The sequence below is a fragment of the Miniopterus natalensis genome, chromosome 6 (genome assembly GCF_054644295.1).
Source record: "Miniopterus natalensis isolate mMinNat1 chromosome 6, mMinNat1.hap1, whole genome shotgun sequence".
Classification (NCBI taxonomy): domain Eukaryota; kingdom Metazoa; phylum Chordata; class Mammalia; order Chiroptera; family Miniopteridae; genus Miniopterus; species Miniopterus natalensis.
This window is the reverse complement of record NC_142086.1, coordinates 47,079,356-47,106,068: the sequence shown is the minus strand read 5'-3', so window position 1 is coordinate 47,106,068 and position 26,713 is coordinate 47,079,356. Positions and strand designations below refer to the sequence as shown.

At 48.0% G+C, this 26,713-nt stretch overlaps 1 protein-coding gene and 1 pseudogene across 3 annotated transcripts in view; both read left to right on the top strand.

Moving 5' to 3' along the window:
• The first annotated feature begins 9,698 nt into the window (after positions 1-9,698).
• The window catches only part of TNK2 (tyrosine kinase non receptor 2), a 39,109-nt gene continuing 22,094 nt past the window's right edge, over positions 9,699-26,713 (top strand). For 2 of the 3 annotated variants that reach the window (XM_087818206.1, XM_087818208.1), the window contains exon 1: positions 9,700-9,919. The gene's annotated coding sequence lies outside the window, so the exon portion shown is untranslated. Of the gene's footprint in view, positions 9,920-26,713 lie in introns of all 3 variants that reach the window. The other variant, XM_087818205.1, reaches the window with a different exon arrangement.
• LOC148092899 (ubiquitin-ribosomal protein eS31 fusion protein pseudogene) lies at positions 12,521-16,845 on the top strand (annotated as a pseudogene).

Here is a 26,713-nt window from a genome sequence, read left to right as displayed (position 1 = left end):
CAGCAAAATGGTGTAGAAAGTACAGAGAATTCCCATCTACTTCCTGCCTGGGCACCCAGCCCCCCCTTTCAACATCTCCCACCAGAGGAGTACATTTGTTACAATCGGTGAACCTGCAATGACACATCCTTAGTGCCCAAAGACCATAGGTTACATTAATACTCACTTCTGTACATCCTACGGGCCTGGACAAGTGTATGCTGGCCTTTGCGCCATCACCGTACATTAGAGAATAGTTTTGCTGCCCTGGAAATCCTCTGTGCTCTGCCTCTTCGCCCTCCCTCCCTGTTAACCTGGTCAGACACTGACCTCACTGTCTCCATAGTTTGCCTTTTCCATAAGTCATGTAGTTGGAATCACACAGTAGGCAGCCTTTTCAGAAGGGCTTCTTTCACAGTAATAAGTACTTAAGGTTCCTCTAGGTCTTCATGGCTTGATAGCTCATATTTTTAGTGCTGAATAATATTCATTGTTTTGATGTAGCAGTTTATCCATTCACCTATTGAAGGATATCTTTGCTTCCAAATTTTGGCAATTACAAATAAAGCTGCTATAAACATACATGTATAGGTTTATATGTAGGTATATATTTTCAGTTCGTTTGGGTAAATACTAAGGAATGCAATTGCTGGGCCATGTGCTTAAGAGCAGTTTAGTTTTGTAAGAAACTGCCAAACTCCCAAAGTGGTTGTGTCATTTTACATTCCCACTAGCGATGAAAGTTCTTTTTGCTCCATATCCTTGTCAGCATTTGGTGGTGTCAGTGTTTGGGACTTTGGCCATTCTAATAGCTTTGTAGTAGTGTCTTTTAATTTACATTTCTTTGGTATAATGTTGAACATCTTTTCATAATGCTTATTTACTAAGTGTGTATCTTTGGTGAGGTGTACAGATCTTTTGCCCCCTATTTTTGTCTTTTTTTTTTTTAGAAGATTTTTTAAATCCTCGCCCAAGGATATTTTCCATTGCTTTTTCATGGAGTGGAAGAGAGAGAGGCATTAGTGTGAGAGAGATACATTGGTTGGTTGTCTCCCACATGCTCCCCAACCCGGCTGGGGATCGAGCCTGCAACCGAGGTACATGCTCTTGGCTATAATCAAACCCCGGACCCTTCAGTCCTCAGGCTGAAGCTCTAACCACTGAGCCAAACCGGCCAGGGCCAGGATGCCCACTTTTGCCACATCTGTTCACTATAGTACTGTGAGTTCTCACCAGATCAATTAGGCAAGAAAAAGAAGCAAGGGGGCCCAGCCAGGCGTGGCTCAGTGGTTGAGCATTGGGCTAGGATCCAGGAGATCGCGGTTTGATTCCCTGGTCAGACACATGCCTACATGCTGGAGGCAGCCGGTCAATGACAACTCCCTCATCATTGATGTTTCCATCTCTCCCTCCTCTTTCTGAAATCAGTAAAGATATATTTATTTAAAAAAAGCAAAAGGCACCAAATTGAAAAGAAGTAAAGGTATTGGTCACATGGATCTTACATGTAGAAAACTAAAGAAGTCACATAAAAACAAAGCAAAGCTACAAGATACAAAGCCAACACAAAAATCAATTGCACTTCTATACACTAGCAATGACCAATCTGACAGGAAGTTAACAATTCCATTTAAAATAGCGTCAACAAAATACTCAGGAATAAATTTAATCATGGAGGCTAAACATTTGTGCACTGAAAAATAAAAATAAATAAATGGAAAGGCACCCTGTGTTTATGAATTAAAAGATTTTAATTGTTAAGATAATACTATCCAAAGCTATCTACAGATCCCAAGCAATTACTATGAAAATCCTAATAGTGCCCTTGCTGGTGTGGCTCAGTTCGTTGAGCTTCATGCCACGCACCAAAAACGTTGCCAGTTCAATTCCTGATCAGGGCACATGCCCAGGTTTTGGATTCAGTCCCATTTGGGTGCATGGGGGAGGCTACCAATCAATATTTCTCCACCCCCTTTCAACCACTGAACCACACGATTTTTTATGAGGGTGCTCAGAGTATTCAATAAGGAAAGAACAGTCTTCAGTAAATGGTGCTGGGAAAACTGTATAATGCACATGCAAAATTAATTAATGTAGACCCTTGCCTTCCACCATATACAAAAGTTAACTAAAAATTGACAAAATGCTTAAACTTAAGAGCTCAAACCATAAAACTCTCAGAAGAAAACAAGGAAAATCATGACATTGGGTTTGGCAATGATTTGGAAGACACCAAAAACAGAAAATAAAAAATAGATAAATTGGACTTTAAAAAAATAAAAGATTTTGTACATGAGAGTGAGAAGACAACTTACAGAGCAGAAGAAAATATTTGTAAATCTATTTGATAATATCCAGAATATATAAAGAACAAAAATAACCCAATTTAAAAATGGGCAAAGGACTTGAATAGATATTTCTCCAAAGATATACCAATGGCTAATAATCACATGAAAAGATGTTCAACATCTTCAGTCATTAAAGAAATGCATCAAAAAAGAAATGCATTAAGACCACCATGAGAAACCATTTCACACACTTTACACTTCATAAGTTATGGTTGTCATTTTTTTATAAAAGGAAAATAAGTGTTGGCAAGGATGTGGAGAAACATAAACCCTTATGCATGTAAAATGCCACAGCCGCCACGGGAGGTGCAAAGTCAGCCTGTGCCAGTGCCTTGCCCAGGGCCCCCCAGCATGAGCCACACAGCAAACCGTAGTTGGCTGCTGCTTGTGCTGGGCTTGGAGGTGTCCAGGAGAGGCCAAGCTATGAGCCAATGCAGGCTGCCGCTAGAGCCGGCCTGGGGCCGCTTATCAAGCCGTATGGGGCCTGCTGCTGCTTGTTTGAGAGATTTTAGGAAAGTCCTAAGCATGAGGCTCGAGAGGCCACTTGCACAGAAAAGCCCCTGGAAATGGCCTGGATGAGCTGCAGGTGGGGAGGGGCGGGGCCTCCGGGAATCACGGGGCGGAGCCAAAGGTGCCAGTCAGGTGCTGGCGATTCAAATACGGTGCCTGCCTGCTGTGTGCAGGGAGGACTCGCCAAAGGAGCGATGGCCTCTGCCGGCTCTTCTGCCTGGGAGGAAGCTGCACCCCACCACCTCTCGTCCCAATTTCAGGCAGGTTAGTTCCTCCCCAAGTGTCCCATGTTCCTTTCAAGCTGCTGCCCAGCGCTGGGCTCAGAGGGAGCGCGTCTGAGTGAGTCCGTGCGCGGGCCCTTTAAGAGGAGAGCCTGGGACTCCTGCAGCCTCCGTGACCCTCAGGGACAGTCCCCGCTGGTTTCACAGCCCGGAGTTGTGGGGACGTCTCTTCCCAGCCCTGGAGCCCTGGGCTGGGGGCCTGCTATGGGGCTGGGACCCCTCACTCCTCCGGGAAACCCCCGCCGCCACCAAGATTCCCTCCGGGGTTTCAACCTCGGCACTGGGTGTGGGCCCGCTGCCGGTCTCTACGATTCAGCCCAGCCCCGCCCGTGTTTCCACCCCTCCTACCGGTCTCAGTCCTTCTCCAGTTCCCTGGTTGTAGGGCTTCTGTGCAGCCAGATTTCAGGAGGCTCTGAGTGATGGTTCTGTATTTTAGTTGTAATTTTGATGTGGTTGCTGGAGGCGGCGGATGCAGCTGCTACCTACGCTGCCATCTCGTTTCCTCCTTCATAGGCCTAAATTTTTGTACCTTATACATTATACAGATATTCCATACCTATTTTTTTTATCAGTCCCTTTTAAGGAACATCTAAGCTAATTCTACTATTTTGCTGCTGCATATTATATTTAATTGAGCATCTATCTATCATCTATCTATCTATCTATCATCTATCTTTGTTCTTAAACAGAGTATGTATCTGTAGGATAAATACTTAGTATGAGCCTCCCTGGGATCGTCATCATCTGAGTAGAAGGAAGAAAGAACAGTCAGCTAAGGATGTCCTGTGTCTATACTACAAATGCAGAGATTTAAACAGAGAAGGAGAGAGGAATAGCAGGAAAGTACAAATGTGAAAAAATTACCTCACCGCTGAATGGTAAGCCCTGACTGCTTCTCATTTCTAAACTTAATACAGTGAGTTCCTAGGGAAGCTCGATTTCATAGATGTAAAGGAGTAGGTGAGAAAAAAGAGCCAACCCTTCAGATGTTTAGTCTTCTCTCCCCCAGTGGCAGTTTCTTGATTATGCATATTTGGCCACGTCTTAAATGATTGTGCTTGGCGCTGCCTGGACTCAGGATAGATGAGTACCCGTACCCGCTGGTCCATTTATCGGTTACCAACTTCAATTCTAGGTGTCCGCCAGGGGGAGTCAGAACCCAGGACTGTGGCGTTTCTTTCCGAGTAGCCCGCTCTCATCCAGCGTTTGTAATCTCGGCTCGGCTCGCCCTTTCTCTCTAGCTGGGCGGGGAGGGCAGACGCGTGAGAGCAGCTGGCAGCGCCTCCTTCCAATGCCCGGGTAAGGTTTTGAAACTGTCTGAATCGCTTGGGGGCATGTGAAACTGGTCCCCAAAGCAGCACAGGGGAATTCTAAATTGAGAGATAGGGTGAAGGCACAGTCTGTTCTTGGTCCTGGGAAAACACAGCCTGGGTTAGCAAATAGCCTCATGCCAAAAAATTCCTTCAGTGATCCCTCCCTTCACTTCCACTAAGAGGCAAATGGTCCCTTCCTAAGAAATCTTTTGCCCTTTGTCAAATCAGAGTGTCTGCTCAGATACCAGTCCTGATCCCACAGCTCACTTCTCTCCCACCTCAGCTCAGGCATTGGGGGACACTAGGGAACCAAGTACCTGCCATTTCTAGTTGTACATTGGAATCACTTGGGGAGCTTTTAAAAACTATGGATGTTGAGCCCCACCTCAGAGATTCCAATTTAATTGTTCCGGGGTGGGGCCTGGGCATCAGTGTTTTTAAGTGTCCCATGTGATTCTTATGCGCAGCATTATTGAGAATCTCTAGGTCCACGGGCTTGCTGTAGATGGAAATGCAGAACTCTGGGCATCCCTTCCCAATTTGCTGAATCAGAATCTGCATTTCAACAGGTCATTCAGTTACACACTGAAGTTTGGGAAGCATGTATCTCATTAGTATAGTGTTCCCCTTCACCCCTGCTCATTGCCCAGGCCTGAATCACAGCCTCCACAAGTTTCTCAAGCTGGAGCAGTGGCTTTCAGAAGCTATTAACTGTGACCTACAGAAAGAAATAGATTTCATTTTCAGCGTAGAGCTCACATGTGTATACATAATGAAACAAAAATGTTACAAAGCAATACCTTTACTACCTGACATGCACTCTCATTTATTCAACAGATATTTTTGACATCTACTGTGTGCTAGGCATTGTTCTAGGTGCCTGTGCCCGACTGTTCCCAGACAAAAATCCCTGTCATTGTGGACTTTACATTCTGTGTGTGTCATCCTGCAATGACCCTTTGAAACCTCTAAGGTGCATTACCTCATCCCTAGCTCAGTATGTCTAATATGCCTCAATCCCCCTTTCTATCTCTGAACCTCTCCTACATGTGGGGTCTCTGGCTCTCTCATGGATGTGGGTTCCCATACATATGTATGTATTAAATTTGGTTATTTTCTCTTGCTAATCTGTCTCGTGTCTATTTGATTATTAAACCAACCAGAAGAACTTTGGGGGTAGATGAACGTTTGTTTCTCCCCCACAAAGGGCATGCTAGAAGATTAATATAATAAAATTTCTTGTAAAAATTGCAATTGTGGGGACTTACAGATGCTGGTTCTGTTTCTTTTCTTTTTTTCTTTTCAATATATTTTTATTGATTTCAGAGAGAGAAAGGGAGAGGGAGAGAGAGAGAAACATCATTGATGAGACAGGGTCATTAACTGGCTGCCTCCTGCACTCCTCCTGCTGGGGATCGAGCCCACAACCCGGGCATGTGCCCTGACCAGGAATTGATCCTCGATCTTCTAGATCATAGGTTGATGCTCAACCACTGAGCCACACTGGCTGGACCTGGTTCTGTTTCTTGATTTGGGTGCTGGGCATATTCACTTTGTAAAATTTACATGTTTTTGCACTTCTCTGGATGTATACTTCAATAAAAAGTTCAAAAAATTGTATTCTGATATTTTCTGTTCTATCAGTGTCCTCTTTCATTAAAAAATAAGCCAGTAAAAACCCACTAAATTCAGTTCACCTCCTAATATGTTGCAACAGTAGTTTTAAAAACATGGCTCTATTTTAGAAAACAAAACAGAACAAAAATACCTTCAGTCCAAGCACTCAGCAGCCTCCACCACTCTTGGCTGAGCACCTGCTTGCAGGTATGAGTCAGGCTGCGGTCACCACCCCCAAGTTGCCTTCCTTGCCTTCCCCGAAGTCTAATCATCTCACAGAGGAGATTCTTAAGGGCACCATCACAAGCCTCCACTTAGAACTAGACCTGACAAGCCCTTTTCCCTGCAGAGTCACTCTGCTGTGGGCAACTCTCCTTAAATTCCAAATCTGGGAGGAGATTAGCACAGGCATGTTAGAACACTGGTGTTATCCCTACAGCCACCTCCTGAATCTTCTGAGCCATGTGCTTCTAGATAGTTTCATTTCCTCTGTTATGATGTCAGCTCCCCTGGGGGCAGAGCAGTCTTCCTAGGTGTCTCCCTGGCTACTAGTACTGAAGTCACAGAACAGTGCAGAGAAAAAGACAGCCTCAGAGACATCTCCCAGCAAAGCTCCAGTGCTAAACATGGTGGTTGGTGGGGACAGTCCAGGAGCTGGGACTAGGCAGGATGAGGGAAGGGAACAGAAGGCCTCTTTTCTGTAAGCCTAAAGCTCCAGATAACCCTACACCAAGGATGTAAGAGGCATGGATCTGGCTCTTGAGGGGAACTGGAGGAGAGGTGGGGGAACAGGGAGCTGGGATCCCCTAATGAATCACCTAACAGGACTGACCAGGATGCAGGTGCCTTGATCCCTTGCTTTGTTTGATTTGGAGCTTGATTTACCGGCAGAGAAGCTTGCTCCAAATAAGTTGTTTGCATCTACTGACCCCTAAAAATCTAGTCAGAACTTATACTTCCCAAAGTAAAGCTTATGGGTTTGGCATTGCTTTGTTGTGCCTTAGTGGCTCAGAGCAGACTTTGGAGTCAGAAAACTGGATTTGAATCCTGGCTTCACTACTACCAGCTGTATGACCCTGAGCAAGTAGGGCCTATGTAGAGCCTCAGTTCTGCCATCTGTAAAATGGGGGTGATAATGTGTGCCTCATTGGGTTGTGGTGGGGGTTGGATGTGAATAAATGCCAAGTGCAGGGCCTTACCCACAGGAAGTCTCCAAAAACCTTAGCAATTGTCATTACTGAGGTAGTGTGAGGGAGGTTGGGGAGAGGACACTCCCTCAGATTCCTTCCCCCTGACTTTTTTCCCTGAGGTCAGGCAACAAGGGGAAGACCTTAGCCTGACTGTGCCCATAGGTGGGGTCAAGAGTCCTGTCTGCCCCAGCTAGACCCTCTCTTGGCCCAGGTAGGGTACATTCACCTCCTGTTCAACAGCCCCGGCTCCATGGGGAAGGGTAGCTTATTATACAAACTGCTATGAAATGATTTAGTAGAAAGTTGTTCTGCCCACCCCACAGGGTAAGAGGCAATGATGCAAATCTACCTCATTTGGTCCTATCATAGGTGTCTGGACCCAAATCCACCCAGTCCAGCCCCTTCCCTCCATCCCCTATAGGTTTCTGGAACCCCTTCCCTTCTTACTACCCTACTGTCCTCTGGTCAGGTCCTTGGGCCCAATGCCAGACAATGGGATCAAACAAAAAGCCATCCTTACACAGTCTCTGTTGTCTGATTTTTTGGACAAATCTTCCTGGAGTTGTTTTATTATTATACCCATTTTATAGGTAAGACAATCAGTAGAAGCCTCTGGGTTCTAAACTCCAGTTGAGCTAAGAACTGGGTCTGTAGGCTGCACTATTACTGGGAGGAGGAGCTCTAAATTGTCTCCTTCTTTGGGGGTGCAGGGAGAAGAGGGCCATAGAGGGAGGGAGGCTCCCCTTTTTTTTTTTTTTTTCCCCTGGGCTCTTTCTGCCAGTGTTCTCAGCAGGAAGTGTCACAGGCCTGAGAGCTCTCCCTTATTGAAATACCCTTCAAGTACCCTCTGCCCTCTGTTGGGCAAGGATGGGGTTGGCCCAGGTTCCTAGGCCTTTGGGCTTCATTTCATAGAATCTTTCTCTGCAGTCACACACTCACTGGATTGTGACCTTTTAAACTTTCCAATCCAGCCTCCTCACTTTAGAAACGAAACAACTGAGGCAAGATGGAATTGACTTTTCACACTGACACATGGTAAGTCAGCACAACTGAACTGCTACTTCAAATTCAAGACTCCTACTTCAGTGCTCCTCCATTGGGTGTGGTTTACTACACCTTCTCTGCGTGAACTCTCTACCTTATGCTTCACCTCTCCTTCCCTTTTTTTGGCATCACTCGAAGGCGCAAGCAGAGCCTGAAGGAGGAGGGAGGGGCTGAAATGAAGACTGGGGAAAGATAAGGGAACGGAAGAGAGAGAGAGGGAGGGGGGAGGAGTAAGCGGAACCTGGTTCCTTTAAGAGGGCGTGCTGGGCCCCGCCCCCGCCCTGCCTCCGGCAGCGCAGGCGCAGGCGGGCTCCTGGAACTCAGGCAGGAGGGCGGGCGCTCCGGGCTCCCGGGCTGGCGCGCGGGGCCGCAGCACCTGCGGGGGCCGGCGCGGGGCGGGGCGCCCAGTGGGCGGACGTGGACGTTTACGGCGGGAGGGGAGGGCGGGAGGCGTGCCGGGGCTCGGGGCAGACCGCGGAGTCCGAGGGACGCGACTCCGCAGCCCCCTCCCGGGGGGGACGGGCGGAAGGAGTCGGGCGGGGGTCGGTGTGAGCGTGCGCCGCGGGCAGCACCATCTGGAAAGGCGGGACCGCGCGGCCTCTGGGGGGCAAGCGAGTGCGCTGGGCAGTGCGGGCGGGGGACCCCCAGCAGGGCGCGGAGGAGGAGCGGGGCGGGCTCAGCCCGGCGCTGCCGGAGCAGCAGCCGCAGCGGGTCGGAGTTCTCAGTTGGGGCCCGCAGCATCTCCGCGGGCTGAAGCTCGGCGTGGAGGAGCAGGGGGGCGTGGGTCCGGCAGTGCAGGAGGAGGGCGGCGGGGGCCCGGGGGTGCAGGAGCGGGGCGGCCGCGGCCACGAGCCCAGCCTGGGGGTGGTGTGGGGGACGCCGGACGGCGCGGAGTGGAGGCGTTCACCGCTGTGGACGGGCTCAGTGAGCTGGCCTGTGGTGCAGGAGGAGGGGCTAGGGGCCCGCAAGCAGCACCAGGAGAAGGGGGGAGGCAGCCCCGCAGTGCAGGAGCGCGGGGAGGCCCTTGCCGGGGTGCAGGAGCGGGGGGAGGAGAGCCCACGCCGGTTGCTGCAGCTGTCCGAATTCGGGGACCGCTCCTGGGAGCGCGGGAAGGGGCTTGAAAGTTCCGGGGAGCAGTACTGGGAGAGCTGCGGGCACCCCACACGGGAGGCGGTGGTTCTAGGAGAGGTCGGGGCTCGCAGAGAGAGACTCGAGCTGGTGGGGAGGGCACGGCCTGTGGGGCCCCAGGGGCCTGAGGGGGAGGGGCGCCTGGGGGTGCAGGAAGCAAATTGGCTGCCCGGGGTGCAGGAGGGACAGGTGGTGCGGGCTGTCCAGGAAACATACCTTGACAGAAAGGGGTCCCAGGAGGGAGAGGGGCCCCCTGAGGGGCGCAGGATCCGGAGGCGCAGGCGAAGGAGGAGGTGGTAAGCCGCAGGCTGGCTGCCCAGCACCGGGATCGCTCCAGGGCTGCAGTGAGCACAAGATGTAGGGGCTTGGGGAGTGGGGAGCAAAAGAGCCCTGTGAACCAGGGAGCGTTGGAAGCTACGGCCTGAGAGCAGGCTGTGTCCTGCTGGATCCTCTTCTGCCACCTCAGCCTGGACATCGTCAAAGCTGTGTCTGCGGAGAGGCAGCAGAAGGTAAGAAAGCCCATTGCTGCTCTCAGCTGGAATTGATGTGTTTGGAAGCAGGGAGGCTGCAGTTACCTTAGGTGAGGTCCTCTCCAAATTGCCCTTGTTCACTCCGTGTTTAAACCTGGGGAGGGAGGAAACAGTGCAGTTTTCTACAGCGAGGCAGGACTCCTCCCCCCAGGACTGTATATGCCAGCTAGAGTGATGGGGCATTTCCTTAGAGTCTAGACTGGAGGTGAGACTGGGTGGCTGCCAGGCCTGGGGAGAAGGAAGAGAGGGGTAGCCCCAGGCTGAGGTTGCAGAGGAGGCAGGCACCCCTCCACCTGTCTACCTGTGGAGATAGGGGTGCCTCCATGCCATAGCTGGGATGGTGCAATCAGGATAGGTTGTTGCCTCAAGTTCTTACAACACATTCCAAAAAAGGGAAGAGGGCAGCATTGTGTTAACAGGACCTTATCTTTTGTGGCAGCCAGTGACTTGGGCAGGAGCCTGGCGTGCTCCTGCCACACCGTCTTGTCACAGCTGATTAATATAGAGGGCCCAGAACCAAGGATGAATAGTGGGCAGAAGGGTGGAGAGCTACTGGGTAGGCTGTCTGTCTCGGTGTGGGCTCTCAGGACCCTAGCCTGAAAGGAATGGGAGAGGACAGGATATCTACACCATTGGACTCTGGGCATCCTTTGTGGCCCAGACCTCATCCCCACCCTGTGGTGGACAGATGGGCAGCTGTGGCCTTCTGTGTTCTGTCCCAACTGGAGCCAGCTCCTAGGCCAGCCTAAAGGTGGGGATTGCAGGGGTTAGGGCTAGATTTGGCTTCCTGTTGATTTGTTCGTGGCCCGGTGCCAGTCCTACTCATTCCTGGCCCAGAGGGGCTTGGTTATGGGCTTCATCCTCCTAGGACTGTTCACCTCTTATCTGGTACTGTCTGGGTTTTGCTTCTCTAGCCCTTGGGGACTGGGGGTGGGGTGTGTGGGGGTGTGCAGAATTGCTGCTTGCATCAGGGCCTTAACTGGCACCCATCTCTGCCTCAGCCCAAGGTGTGGCTCTGAGTCACTTGGCCCCCAGACCCCTGTCTGAAGCAGACAGAGTGGAAATTGTTGGGATTGGGGAATGGTGGTGACTTCCTAGGTAGGCAGCCCCTGGGACTGTGCTGGGGGAGCCGGTTAGCCTGCTCCTCAATCAAACCCAAACCTGCCTGTCAGCTTCATCCCACGCCTGCCTGTCTCACTGCCACCCCAAACACATGCACCTGAAGTTCAGGTGCCGTGTCCAGGGTGCCTGGCTCTTTTGGGACGGCCAGACTGGTTCTGTCTCTGGCTTTGGTGCATAAAATTGTTCTAAACACGCACACACACAAGCACGCATCTTCATCCTATTTCAAGTCTCCTTTTTGGCATTTGTGGTAGGTGAAGATGAGGAGAAGGACTTTGCCAGATCTAGGTTTAGAATACTTATGCGCTGCATAATAACATCCTGGGGCGAGATAATACCTCTGGGTTTCAGTTTCCTCTTCTGTGCGGTGTGCATGCCTTTCCTCACAGTGTCCTGAGTGCCTAGGGCTCAGACCCTTCTTTGCCAGTCTGGTGCTCACCTCCTTGGGAGCTCTGGCTGGCAGATGTTGGGGAGGAGGGAACAGTGCTTCCAGACCTTTTGCTCTGGCCCTTAAAGACCACAATTATTCCCCTGCCCTATGCTTTATTCTGGAACATGGAGTGTTTTTTGTTTGTTTTTTATAATAGTTTTGTTGAGGTATAATGACATGCAATAAATGGAACATTTAAAATATAATTTAATGTTTTAATAAATGTATATACCTGTGAAACAACCACCACAATCAGGATAATGAACATACCCATTATTTCCAAACTTCCAGATTTTGGGGGGACCCCTTGGTAATCCCTCCATCCCACCCTTCCTTTGCCATCCCTCATCCCTAGGTAACAGACTGGGTTTGCTTTCTGTCACTATACATTAGTTGACATTACCTAGAATTTTATGTAAACTGGACCATACAGCATGTGCCCCTTTTTTGCCTGGCTTTTTTCACTCACCATGATTATTTTGAGATTCATCCATGTTGTTGCGCATATCAATAGCGTATTCCTTTTTATTGCTGAGTAGTATTCCATTGCATGTATATACCCCAGTCTGTTTATTCATTCACCTATCAGTGGGTGGTTTTTAGTTTTTTATTATTACAGTAAACCCTCGATTTTGTGGACCTCGATTTGAGATTTCAGACTTAATGGACAAAATTTCCAGTTTGAATGTCATATGTGGAAATTAACACCCTGTTAATTTTAAAATGCTTTTAACTAAGATTTGCTTATAATTAAATTAATACGTTATTTTTTATTATTAATATTCAGTTATTTTAACAAATTTTAGCGAATAGGCCATATGTTGGAAAAAACACTGTAGTAATTTCATTGACATAAGTAATTATTGCATATCTACAATTATTGTCTACATACCTAAATCCAAGAGTCACTGCTCATAAACAGTGCACATGATCACACCCCATCTTGCAATGTAAATGGTTCTGTTGTCATGTAGCATGACTTTCTGCAGCAATTTTAATGCCTGCCAGCCACCAGATGTTCAGCCAGCCACCAGATGTTCAGGTGTGCCCTGAGCCAACGCCCCAACTGTGTGCATTTGTTTACTTGCAGTGACTGGTAAATGCACGCATTTACTAGACCTATTCAGTATAAATTTAAAATTACAGTAATACGTGTAGAAAACTTTTTTGTGAAATTAAACTTTTGATACATAATTTTAATTACACAAACGTGTCTATATAAATAAAAACAGGTAAACTAAATTGTCAATTTTTTAACATAATGCATTCAGAAAACCTACTTGACTATGTAATGGACTTTCAGCTTTAACAGACACCCCTTTGCACGAATTAATCTGTTATACTGAGGTTTTACTGTACAAACGAAACTACAAACATTTGTTGAAGTCTTTGTGCGGACAAATGCTTTTTATTTCCCTTGGGTAAGTCCTTAGGACTGGAATGGTTGGATCATATGGTAGGTGTATATTCAACTCTTAAGAACTGTCAGACTGTTTCCAAAGCTGTTGTACCATTTTACATACCCACCCACTGTGTATGAAAGTTCTAGTTTGTCCACTTTTTTGTCAACATTTGGTCCCTTTAATTTGAGACATTCTCATAGGTCTGTAGTGGTATCTCATTGCGGTTTTAATTTGCATTGTGGTTTTAATTTCATGTGCTTATTCATCATCTATATATCTTTGGTGATATGTCTGTTTAAATTGTTTGCCCATTTTTTAATTGTATGGGGTTTTTTCCCATATTGAGTTTTGAGAGTTCTTTATATGTTCTGGATATAAGCCTTTTATAGGATATGTGATTTGCAAATATTTTCTTCCAATCCTGGCTTCCATTTTAATTCTCTTAACTGTGTCTTTTGAAGAGCAGAAGTTTTAAATGTTAATGAATTCTAATTTATGAACTTGTTTGTTTTTTATGGATTGTGCTTTTAGTGTCATGTTGAAGAAATCTTTGCCTAACCCAAAGCACTTTGGTTTTCTCCTACAAGTTTTATAGTTATGGGCTTTACATTTAAGTTTCTGATCTATTTGGGGTTAATTCTTGTATATGGTACAAGGTATGAATTGAAGTTCATTTTTTTATGTGTGGAGATCCTGTTGTTCCAGCACCATTTGTTGAAAAGATTTGTCTTTTTGTGGAATTGCCTTTGCACCTTTGTCAAAAATCAATTGTCTGTATATGTATAGATCTAATTCTGGACTGTTTTGTTCCATTGATCTGTTTGTTTCTCTTTATCCCATTATCTTGATCACTGTAGATTTATAGTAAGTCTTGAAATCAGAGTAAGATTTTGAACTTTGTTCTTCCTTTTCAAAATTGCTTTAGTTATTCTAGGTTCTTAGCATTTCCACATGCATTTTAGAATCAATTTGTTAATTTCTATAAAATAACAGTACAGAACCTGCTGGGATTTTTATTTGGGTTGTATTGAATCTATAGATCAATTTGGGGAGTATTGACATCTTAGCAGCCTTCAACCTTCTGACCCATGAACAACATAGATCTCTATTTATTTAGATTTTTAAGAATTTCACCAATGGCATATAGTCTACAGTGTATAGATCTTTCACATCTTTTGCCAGGTATGTCCTTAAGTGTTAACATATTTTTGGTGCTATTGTAAATGGTATTTTTTATGGTGCTTGGTTTTTTATTTATCTTAATTGTGGTAAAATATACATAACATAAAATTTACCATTTTAACCATTTTTAAGTGTACAGTTCAGTATTGTTAGGTACATTCATATTGTTGTACAACCATCATCGCCATCCATCTTCATTACTTTTTTTATCTTGCAAAACTGAAACTGTGTATCTATTAAACAGTGACGTTCCAGCCACTATTTATCCTTTTGTCACTTTTTCACTTACCATCATGTAGTCAAAGTTCATCTCTGTTGTAGCATGTGTCAAAATTTCCTTTTTTAAGGTTGCATAATGATCTGTTATATGAATATACTACATTTTGTTGATTCATTCATAGATGGTTGCTTCTTACCTTTTGCTTGTCAGCAGTGCTGCTGTAAGATGGTGTTTCTTTTTAAAATTTTGGTTTCCAATTGTTTGTTGCTAGTGTATATGAATGCAGTTGATTTTTGTATTTTGACATTGATTCTTGCCATCTTGCTAAACTTATTCTAGTAGCTTTTTTGTAGCTTCCGTTGGATTTTATACAGATTGTCATGTCATCTGCTAATAAAGACAGTTTTACTTCTTCCTTTCTAATCTTTATGCCTGTTATTTCTTTTTCTTGCCTGATTGTACTGGCTATATCCTGTAGCATAACGTTGAATAGAACATTAGACTCCTTGTTCCGGATCTTAAGGGAAAAGCATTCAGTCTTTCACCATTGCGCATGATGTTAGCTGTCAGTTTTTCATATATGACCTTGATCAGGTGAAGAAGTTCACTTCTATTTCTACCTAACTGAAATTTTTAATAGGAATGGATGTTAGATTTTGTCAAACGCTTTTTGGTGTGTTTATCAAAATGACCATAGGACTTTCTATTTTAGGTTTCTAATATGTTGAATTACACTGACAGATTTTCAAATGTTAGAACAACCTCACATTCCTGAGACAAACTCTACTTGGTCATGATGTGTTATTCTTTATATATATTGTTGAATTCTGTTTGTTAAAGAATTTGTTAAGAATTTTTGCATTTATGTTTATGAGGATAGTTTTCTTGTAATGTCTATAGGATTTATAATGTACATCTTTAACTTATCATGGTCTGCTTCCAAGTGATATTAGTATAAGAGCCTTAAAATAGTATATTTTTATTTCTCTCCTTTCTTTGTGCTATTATTGTAAAAAATTATAGATGTTATAAACACCATACAACATTGGTATTATTTTTGTTTAAACAATTTCTTTTAAAGTAATTTAAATAATAAGAAAAAATATCTTAACTATTTACTCATGTAGTTGCTATTTCCATTGCTGCTCATTTCTTGGCAGAGATCCATATTTCTTTATGGTATTTATTGTTTTCCTTCTGTCTGAAGGACTTTAACATTTATTGTAGTGTAGGTTTGTCTGCTGATGCTGAATTCTTTCAGCTTTTATATGTTTTAAAAGTTTATTTAGCCTTTATTTTAAAAGATATTTTCACTTTCTATCCCGCCATCTGTGGTGGAACCAAGTCCAAGATGCAGATTTTCATGAAAACCCTTAATGGGGAAGACCATCACTCTCGAGGTTGAACCCTTGGACACAATAAAAAAGGTAAAGGCCAAGATCCAGAATAAGGAAAGAATTCCTCCTGATCAGCAAAGACTGGTCTTTGCTGGCAGGCCACTGAAAGATGGATGTACTTTGTTTGACTACAACATTCCAAAGGAGTCCACTCTTCATCTTGTGTTGAAACTTCGTGATGGTGCCAAGGAAAGGAAGAGGAAGCCTTAAAACCACTCCCCAGAAGAATAAACATGAGAGAGAAAAAGTTAAGCTGGCTCTCCTGAAATACTACAAGGTGGATGACAATAGCAATATCAGTTGCCTTCGTTGGGAGTACCCTTAAGATGAATGTGGTTTTGGAGTTTTTATGGCCAGCCACTTTGAAGACATTATTGTGGCAAAGGTGTCTGATCTCTTGCTTCAACAGACCAGAAGACAAGTAATTGAATATGAGTTAATAAAAGACATGAGCTAACACAAAAAAGATATTTCCATTGTAATAGAATTCTAGTTAGTTTTTTCTTTCAGTACTTTAATGATGATGTGCCATGATCTTCTCATTTCTATTGTTTCTGCAAGAAATGTGCTGTCATCTTTATCTTTCTTTCTCTCAATATAACACCTCTCTTGCCTTCCCCAGCTACTTTTAAGATTTTCACTTTATCACTGATTTTGAGCAGTTTGATTATGATGCGTGTTGGTGTAGTTTCTTTCACGTGCCATGTACATGGAGTTCACTGAACTTCTTGAATCTATGGGCTTAGATTTCATCAAATTTGGAAAATTTCATCCATAAGTTCTTCAGATATTTTTTCTGTTTCCAGCTCTCTCCTTTCTTCAGGCACTCTCTCTATATATGTTAGGCCACTTGAAATTGTCCTACTGCTCACTGATTCTTTGTTCATTTAAAAAAGAATCTCTTTTTCGTCTCTGTTTCGTTTTGGAATTTCTCATATTGTGTCTTCAAGTTCACCAAGTTTTTCTTCTGCAATGTCAAATCTGCCTTTAATTCCATTCAGTTTATTTTTCCATCTCATACCATGTAGTTTTTATTCTAGAAGTTCAATTATAGTCTTTTAAAAATATAGTTGTAATAACTGTTTTCATGTCTTTTGTGTACTAATTTTAATGTTTGTCAGTTCTGGATTGATTGCCTTTTCTCCTCATTATAGTTTCTTGCTTTTTTGCATGCCGAGTAATTTTTTATTGGATACCAGACAATGTGAATTTTATCTTGTTGGTTGCTGTGTGTTTCTTTATTCCTATAAATATTCTTGAGCTTTGTTCAGGGATGTAGTTAAGTGACTTGGAAATAGTATGATCCTCTTGGGTCTTATTTTTAGATTTGTTAAGTGGGATCAGAGCTGTGCTCAGTCAAGGGCTAATAATTCCCCACTTCTGAGGCAAGACCCAGTTGTGTATCCTACTCAGTGCCCAGCTTTTCCAACCTGGCTGTTAGGAACAGGCCCTTTTCCTAGCTTTGTGAGCACCAGGCATTTTAATTCTAATCCTTTTGACTGTTTCCCCCCTTAGCCTTGGGTAGTTTCTGCAATTCACGTGATATCAGTACTCAGCTGAATATTTAAGGGGGCCCTTTACAGACCTTTATGGTGCTCTCTCTTCTCTGATGATCTGTTCTGTGAACTCTGGCCACATGAATATCCCCAAACTCTCAGCTCCATTTCCCCAACTCAGGAAGTCTTTTGGGGTCTGACTGGTTCCCTTCCCTGTGCTGTAGCTTGGAAACTCAACTGTAGGGCTGAGCTCCTTTGTTTCCTGTCTCATGGGTAACACTATCTTTTGTTTCCCAATGTCTGACGTCTTTAAAACCATTTTTTTTATCCATTTTTTTGTTGTTATTTCAGTCAGGAAATTAAATCGATGTCTATTACTCAGTCTTGGTCCAAGATGAGGATCTGACTTCTAATTCCCTCATTCCCACCTTTCCACCCTTTAACTCTTCCCATCTTTCAGTCTTTCAGTCCATCCACTCCAGATATATCTATTGTTTTCCTTCAGTCTACTCTCTGAGTTTACATTGTTATGGTATAGTAAACTGTGGTGACTTTTCCTTTCCTGCACAACTTTTTATTCTCCTTGGAGTTGTTTTTTCTGTTTGCTTAGTTTTCTATGTACCTTTCAATTAGTCAGACTCTCTAGTAACTGTCTAAATTTCTCAATTTCTTATTTTCTATTCGGTATTCTATCAAATTCATCTTTCTGAAGAAGTTTCAGAGCCTTGTGCCCTGAAGCAGCATGGACTGGTTGCTTTCTGTCACGATGCTTACCTGTCCTCTTGGGATCTCCCTTCAGCATCCTGGGCATTTCCTTCACAGCCCTTCTGTTTCCTGTCTCTTGTGTCTTCTCCTTTGTTGGTTTACTCTGGTTTTGATAGAGCACATCCTCTCAATTGTCACTGGCCCATCTGCTTTCCAGCTTCCAAAGTTTTGTGGTTGTCTCTACTGTTCTCATCCTTAGGAACTTATACCATTAAAAAATTTCCCTTTTTTAAATTGTAGTTTGGGGAAGGAGTGAAATTATGTGCATTTGTGCGATCTGTAGACTTCTCCTGGAAACTCTACCCCCTCTTTAAACTAGAGAATCTATGAATTCATTCAGTATCCAGTATATATTTAATGAATAAGGCGCTACCCTCCGTGGGCCTGCATCCTTGAGCCAAGCAATGTAGTATACAGTTGTATATGGGCTGAGTCCTGGCTTCATCTCTTTCGAGGTGACCCTGATTACCTCTCCAGAGCCAGTTTTCTTATCTGTAAAATGGGGGATAACGTAGGGGTAGTAAGGGGTAGGGGTTTAAATCGGTCAATGAAAATAAAGCTTTTAATAAAGAACCTGCACATAGTGTTTTATTGAGAACCCAGACCGTGACTTCTCCTTTCTGTTTCCCCCAAATGGTAGCACAGGGTGAAAACATGGTAGGTATGAGTGACTGAGGAGGAGTATGGGGGGAGAGGTTTGGCCTGGTCTCTCCCTTCAGCAGCTCTTCTTCCTGAGAGCCCTGAAGCTAAGGGCCTCAGCAGGTTGTGAGGACACTGGCTTCTTTTTGTCTCTGCCTGTCCTCTGTGTGCTGTGTCTCCTAATGAGGGAGGGTCACCTCTCCGGGCCCATGACCTTTACTAGTCCCTGACCTTGGCAGGGCTGTCCCTCCATGACCGGAAGAGAATTACCATCACTCTGAATTGTTGACCTCCCCCAGCTCTTGGAGATTCATTCCCTATAACAGGTTCTTAAATGCCTTAGGCTGGGCAAGTCCCTTCCAATTTAGGGTCTTAGTTTCTCTATCGCTAAAATGAGTGGGCATGATATGGTGGGATTTAAGCTATCTTAAATATCTTGAAGTCCCTGACATTTGTCTCCCAGGTTCAGACCCTTCCTCTCCTGCCCTGCACTGGATGTATCTAGCTCCTGTAGTTCTGGTGTGGACATAGTCCCCTGGGGATGAGCAGTCCCTCTTGCAGAGTAAATGATTTACAATACGCAGCTCTGGCTTTCCCCACCCCACCTCCAGGGCCCAACAATGGGCCGCTTCAGTTCAGGCTCTCCTCAGGGGTGGGGGTGGGGGGATGCCTGAGCCATGGTGCAGGGTGACTAGCTGGGCAGCCTCTGCCCAGCCCTGGAAGAGCTCCGGGGAGTGGCTGGCTGCTAGGACTACATCCTTCCTCCCTTCCTGGGAGTCTCTGCTGGGCCTTGGTGCAGTGATGACGCCTGCACCAGAGGATTGGCATTGTAGGCATATGCATGAAACCCAGGCAGCTGCAGGAATTTATCCTCTGTCACACTCCACTGGTGTTTTTGTGCAGGGGAGAGGAGTGCTCCCCGAATGCATTAGGGCTCTCAGTGTACTGTCCCTGGGTTTCAGGGTTGTCATGCCGGTCTCTAGCTGGTGGAACATAAAATAGTTACAAAATACTTTCAAGTTCAAGTTGGTACGTGTGGGGAGGTGTTGAATTCAGTGTTGGTCTGTGTCATGGTGTTTAGTCAGATCCTTTCCTTTCATCTCTGAAAGTTACACCTCCTCTGTTGTCTAAGGAGATGAGGCATAGGACGGTCCCTTTATCTGATGTGACTGCCTCTGCTTCTGTGCCCTGCCTTTCCTCCCTGTCACTCCCCTGTCCCCCTCCGATCCCCTCCCCTCTCTCTCCCTCCCTGAGTGACTGGCCATGTTGTCCCTGGGGCTGAAGTGGCTTTGTGGGAGCAAAGTAGCTTAGTGGGTCTGGGACAGGCGTGGCTGTAATGAGATTGGTAGCCCCTCTTCCCATGAAGGTGCTTGCTATACTGGATTTAAAAACGTGGAGACATTTGAAGGAAATGGTAGGAGATGGAGTTGGACAAATAGGCAAGGAGTGGATCCTGAAGGGCCTTGCATTTGGCTCACTGTGAGGAGTTACAAGAAGGCTATAGGCAGGGGAGGGACTTCAGATCTGTGTTCACATGACAGTAATAATAGGCAACTATATTCCAGGTGCTGTGCTAAGTATGCTATTCATGATCTCATTGAATCTGCTCTATGAAGGAGGTACTATTTATCCCCATTTTACAGATTTGGAAATTGAGGCTTAGAGGTTAAGTCATTTGCCCAAAAGTTGCCCAAGAAAGTGACAGCCAGGATTTCAGCCCAGATCTGTCTGCCTTTTGATCCCAATGGTACTGATGGGAGGAATACTGAGCAGGTAGAAACAACAAGATTCTGTGGCCTGCCCAGTGGAGAAGGTAGGATGGTTGGGGGGCACAGGAGTGAGGTTTCTAGCCTGGGTTGCTGGTGTTGTCTTGTGATGTTTCCAGTCAGGATACAGGAGCGCACATTAGCAAGATTTAAATGAGTGGTGATGAGCTCAGTTTGGACATGCAGATTTGTGGTACCTATGCATCCTTCTGGTAGGGCTGTCCTATAATGTGTAGAAATATGGGTCTAGAGCTTTAGGAGCTTAGGAATGGAGACAGACAGAGCATGGTGGTAATTGGAGTCCTAGGAGGAGAGGAAATGAGTCCCCAGTGAATACAAACAAAGAGAAGGGTGAAGAGACTTTAGGGCTGGACTCAGGACCTCTGGGCCTAGCAGTGCTGGCAAGTATGCCTCAGCTTTGCCCATCCTCAGGATCTCAGATTCCAAGCTCCTCTGGGAGGGAGTGGGCCCCTGTGTCCTGGAGATGGGGAGGGTGTGAACAGCCATGGTATGTGTCTGAATCATCCCCTTCTCTCCTTTGGCCTGTGGCGAGCCTCCTCCCCAGACCAGTGTGGTGTCAGACCTGGGCTGACCTGAAGGTGTGGGGTTACCTAATGCAGTTCCCTCTGGAGTGAGGATTTGAGGGGAACCTGCCTGACCTTGGTCCAGAAGCTTGAGCCCTGCTCACAGAGGGTGAGTTGAAGTTGACTGATCTTGGTGGGACTGACATGTGGAGGCATGATAATCCTCTGGCGGCTGGGAGTGGAGCTATGAACCCCCCCTCCCACCACCCCAATATGTTGTTTCCCTCCAGGACTTGGAGGAGAGGGAGGGCAGAAGTGGGAGAGGCAGGCTTGCAGGTGGGGTTGGCATATATTCCCGAGAATACGGTAGATTGTTTTGGGAAAATCCTCTCGGCCGGAAATTACATGTCACGGCTTCTCCTCCGTGTGGGTTTGTCACTTCACACTGATGTGTTGGAGAGGCTGGGGGAGGAGGGCAGACAGCAGATTCCTGGCTACTCCCGGCTCCCTTTTAGAGATAAGGGGGCAAGTTATAGACAAGAGAAGTGTGCAGGTGGGCTGGATTCCCCAAATCCTAGAGACAGATTTGATCCTGTGGATATCTTGCAAGATGGCAGGGAACTTATGAGGGAGGAGGTGGTGAGAAAGCAGGAAGGAGGACCCTTCATCCAACCAGGAGAAGAAAGAACGGGCCTGACATTTTCAGCCTCTCTTTCTCCACAGCTGGCTGACTTTGGGTTCTTGCATCTGTTCTCAAAACTAGTTTCTGCCATAGCTGCAGTAAGATGCAGAGGAGCTTCTGCCTAGAATGAACCCGCTGCCTGGCAGGGTCATTCCCTACCCCAGCATGCTTCAGGGTTGAGAAGGAGCTCGTGAGGAGAGTGAGCCTTGTGGAAAACTCACCTAGTGCCCTTCTGGGGTCTCTCCTCAGTCTTGAGGTTGAGTTTGTGTGTGGGGTGTCTCAGCATCTCTCTCCTTCTCTGCCTCAACCCTAGAAGGGGTGAAGGTGCCCTGAGCTCAGTCATAAATACCTGGTACTGTGGAGTCAGTGGATGCTTCAGATGCCAGCAAAATTAGAGGGTCCTGGTGCGTCTTGAGGCCCTCGGGGCTGGAGAGAGAGGAGGAGCCTCTGCAGTGGGACTTCCTCTGCTAACAGTGGCCTCACCTGCGTGCTGGGTGACAAAGCACTGAGTGGGCAGGTGTAGGAGCAGATCCTCTGGCAGGGAGTGTTGACACTCAAGGCACTCTTCTGAGACCAAAGAGGTCAGCCCCAGTACTCTGCCCTGACCAGAGAGGTCAGCCCCAGTACTCTGCCCTGCCCTCCCATGTGCACAGCCCGTACTATCTTGGGGGAGGGGGTAGAAAGGGACGTGTCAAGGCCACGGGGAGAAGGGGAGGGGCGGGGGGTGGGGGCGGTGGAGGAGGCGTGGCTCCCACCACTGCTAGGGGAGGAGTGGGCCGGGCAGGTTCGCAGCCGAGAGAGTGGAGCGGAGCGGAGTGGAGCGAAGTGGAGCAGCAGGGAGCCCAGCAGGTGGGCACCTTCTTGGAGCTCAGTGCAAGGTGGGCAGGTAGAGGGATAGGCTTCAGGCACCGATGTCTAGAGGGAGGGGTCTCAGTTTGATTCAGGACCGGGGGTGCTTCTATTCTGTATGCTTCTTGGATGGACCCCCTTATGGAATATGGGGACCTTTGAATCACCAGGACCAAACTGGTGGCTGCGGAGCTCTGGGGTCCTGGAGACAACAGAGGGACCGAGGGGAGCCGTTGCTCCATGGTCAGTGAAGGTGGGGCCCAGCACGTGGTGCTCTGGGGGTCAGCTTGTGGCACTGCGGAGAGGCAGCAGCTTGTTCATGGAGAGGCACTGGCTCGGTAAAGGATTGGGGGAGGGGCCTGCCGCTGTCGGAGCTGGAGAGGCAGCGACCAGACCACCAGGGCTCTTGCCAGCCAGTGGGTGGCGGATAGGAGACTGTGGGGTGCGTGCGGGAGTGGGGGCAACGACTGGGGCTCCTCTGGCTCATGTGCTTCAGCAGCCCTGCCCTTCTTCCAGACTCCAGAGGATGCTTGAGGCCCTGCCACTCTGGACGCAGGGCAGTGACGCTGCCGGTGCCGCTGGAGAGGCGGGGGCAGCGGGAGGGCTCTGCCCCCTCCCTAGCCTTAACGCAGGGAGTTTGGGTTCCATGGGGGAGAGATCTGCGTATCAGCGCCTGACTGGGGGCAAGGAGGGACCGCAGGTAATGGGGGAAGCCTGGGGGATAGCCGGGTACTTGGGCCCTAGCCCCCATCATCTGCTGGTGAGCTGAGGGCCCAGCCCTGCTCTCTGCAGCAGCCTCCCAGGAGTGAAGGGTGTCTATGCTTCTGGGCCCCAGGATCTGTCCTGGTAGGCTGGGTAAAGAAGAATGGGTGTTGCCGTGGGGAGTTCCGGGGGTGGGGTGAATCAGTGGTGGTAAATTACTGATGCTGACATTTGCCTCAGAGTCTCTTGGTCCCAATTAAGCTGCCCTTTGGGCTTTCTTCAACGCCTCATTTGACCCGTGGAAGCACTAGGATTTGGGTTTAGTCTTTTATGGGCACTGAGTCCCTGTCCCGTGGACATTCCCACTTACTGGACTTTTGAATATTCATATTAAGCCAAATGCCCCTGTTTGCTTTAGAAAATAAGATCACCATATTTAAGGGACCATTTCCCTTCCCCTTGGAGATTAAGCACTTTCTCTCTTGGCCGGCAGAGGGCAGTAGCTGACTGGACAAAGATGGACAGAAAGGTGGGAGCTGTTTTCTAGGGCTGGGAGAAAGGGGTCCAAGAGCTGCCTGAGCTCTCACCCCTGACCGTGCTTTTCTTTACAGCCTCTCACAGCTGGATTGCTGAGCAAGCTGCTGCCGCTTGTTCTTACCCGATGTCCAAGGGAGAGTCAGGCATGGGGTTCTGGTGGGTTTGGGGCACATCTTTTAGGGAGTGGCTAGAATTTTTAATCTGGCCATTCTAATCCAGCAGCCCCCATCTTGTAGTTGAGGGAGTAATCCTGCTTAAGTTAAATTGTCCCCTGAGGTCAAGTCTCTGGGTCTCCTTTAAGGTGGTGCCTGGTGGGAGGTAGGCAGTAGGCTTCTCTGTCTGAGCTGTGGACATTCTCTGCCAGGATTTGGGGAAAAGTCAGCTCCAATGTGACCTCAGCCTGATCTTATCTTGTCCATTATCTGTGATCCCAGCCTCAGACGGGAGATTCACTTGGACAGATGGGAGGCTGCACCTGGTAGGCTCCACAAGCTTTGGGTAGTTGATGACAGGGGGATAGGGAAGAAGGACTCATTGCTGGAGTGTGTCCCCCTTTTCCCCCATCTGGGCTCAGACCAGGAAATGGCTGTCCCTTTGGGTACCTTCTCTCTAAACACTGAGAGAGGCCTTGGAAAGAGAGCCTGGGATAATGACTCCCCAAAACTCTCACTCCAGCTGCCTGCCCCACTAGCCAGCTGGGGCTTCCAGTGCTGGTCGCCAGCTGGATAGGGACAAGAGAGCAGTGTCAAGAAACAGGGGCTCCCTGGGCATGGCTGGGGGATGGGGTGGGGGTACTGAGGGAGCCTGAGAGGACTTCCTGCAGCTGTCAGGTGTGTCTGGGGGCTGTAGTGAGGGGGGTGTAAGAGCAGCTGGCGCCCTTGAGGAGGGGCAGGGGGGATCATTTGTCAGCTCCAGGAACGTGGGGGGCCCACAGGGGCTTGATGGAGTGCCTCCAGTTCCCTTTAGCTGGGGCTGTTGTCTGTGTGTGGGTGCTATACAAGAGACATCGTATAGCCTGGAACCCTACAACTTGGGGTGGGAGCAATCCCAGCAGGGTCTAGGGGCATATTTGTTTGTTTTGAGGGGGCTTTGGATCTTGGCCAGCTGGTCCAGGGAGGAGGTACCCTGGGTGTTGTGGGCAGCAGACAAGGCAACCCCAGGGGAGGGGGTGGAGATTCCTTACCCCCTCCACCCCCTCTTGATCTTGGCTGGACTGCCCCACTCTGGCAGGCTGCCGGCCTCCTATTTCCGTCGGGCACCAGGGTAACAGGGCCACATTAGGGCCTGAGCCAGGAGACGCCCAGCCAAGGCTGGGACTAGGAGATGGGGGAGGGTCTCTGAAGGGTCTGCCTGCAGGATCCAGGAATGATCCTGGGGTCCTAGCCCCTAACTCAGGCTGTGTACTAGCTCCCAAGCCCTAGATAAGCCCATATGGGGGCCTGCAACCATTCTTTGTACATTGCTGCTTGATTCACATTGCCTCCACCCTAAAATCCCAGGAGTTGTCTGCAACTATGGGGGTTGGGGTGGAAGCCAGAGACAGGGGGCCTTGTGTATGGGGAGGCAGGGGGGCCAGTGCGGGTGGCTGGGAGGAAGAGTCCCCCCATTCCCGCTGCCCTCTTGGCAGTGATTCAGAAAGGTCCTTTTTCAGCCAGTGTCAGAGCTGCTCAGCTGGAGAGGGAGGGAGGAGGGAGGGAGGGCAGTCAGGAGGGGGAGCCAGGGAGTAGGGCTGGAGCTGTGACCACTGCACTGGAGAAGACAGAGAAGCAGGACAGAGGACCCAGGCTGCAGCCAGCTGAGAGAAGAGCGAACCTGCTCCCTGCCAGACTAGCCAGCTGTAGAAACAGCTGTGTAGCAGAGAACAGGGCCTACCCTATTCTTCTGTCCTGTTTCTCACCCCTGGTGCGGAATTTGGGGGGCTCCTAGGGCAGACCTCTGGTCAACTTCCCTTCTGGGCAGAACCTGAAATTTAGGAGCTGAGGTCCCTGCTCCCCTACTTCTCAAGCCAGAATCCTAGTGACCCATTCAGGGGGTCCAGCTCCGTGGAGATGCCAGCAGCTCGTCGATTCCCTGGCCTAGAGCTCTCCTTTCCTCTTCTGGCCAGACTACGGCGAAGACTATACACAGTGAGTGGGGGGCTGGGGCCTAGCCGACTAGAGACTAGATCAGCTCCTCAGAGCCAGCACTTTACTAAAGGGCAGAGAGCAGGACTGGGAATGTCTGAGGGACACCTCTAGTGAGGGTTTGACAGGAGGGTCTGGGCCGAGTGGCCTTCCCCCTCCGGTTGCTGCATTCTTGTTGGCAAGTGTTGAAGAGTGTATTTGGGAAGTGTGCATGCAGCCACGAGAGCTACATGTGTCAGACACAGGTGTGTGGGCTCTGGGCTCCGCTGGGGCCCAGGCACACGGAGAACTAGTGACACTAGTGACTATGGCGGGTGGGGGTGGGGTGGAGGGGTTAGCTGTAGCAGTGCTCTCTGTTTCACAAAGAAACTTGGGCTGGAGGGGACAGGTAGGGGTGCGGAGGGGACTTGTCCAGGGGCACCCTGGGCTTGGTGGTAGAGGCAGGACTGGGACCCTGCCTGCTTTCTCCTCACTGGGATCTCAGTGTTCTTAGTCTTCCCACACATGCCCCTACGCAGAGCAGCCCTGTTGCCTGGGGTTGGGGAGCTGGGAGGAGAGTGTCCAGCTGAGCCGAGAGATTTGTTGGCTGGTGTTTCAGGGAAAACGACCAGGTTGGACTGTGCTTTTCAGGGAGGGGCCTGTGGGTCCTCCCTAGCCCTGACCACCAGGTCACAGCTTTAAGCTGTTCTCAGGAGTGGCTGCCTCCTACCCCAGAGGAGGGTTGGCATGGGGACCCTGGAGCCCTGGAATTTGGGAATTGGGGAAGAAGAGGAGAGGACCTTCAGATCTCTTGTCCTGGTTGCAAGCCCCATCTGGGGCTCAACCATGTTGGGGTGGGATCACTTTGCTCCAGGGACAGGTTGGTAACCATGGAAATGCTGGCCCCGCCCTACGGGGGCCGGGCCATGGAGAGACACTGCTGAAGGCAGTGGTTTT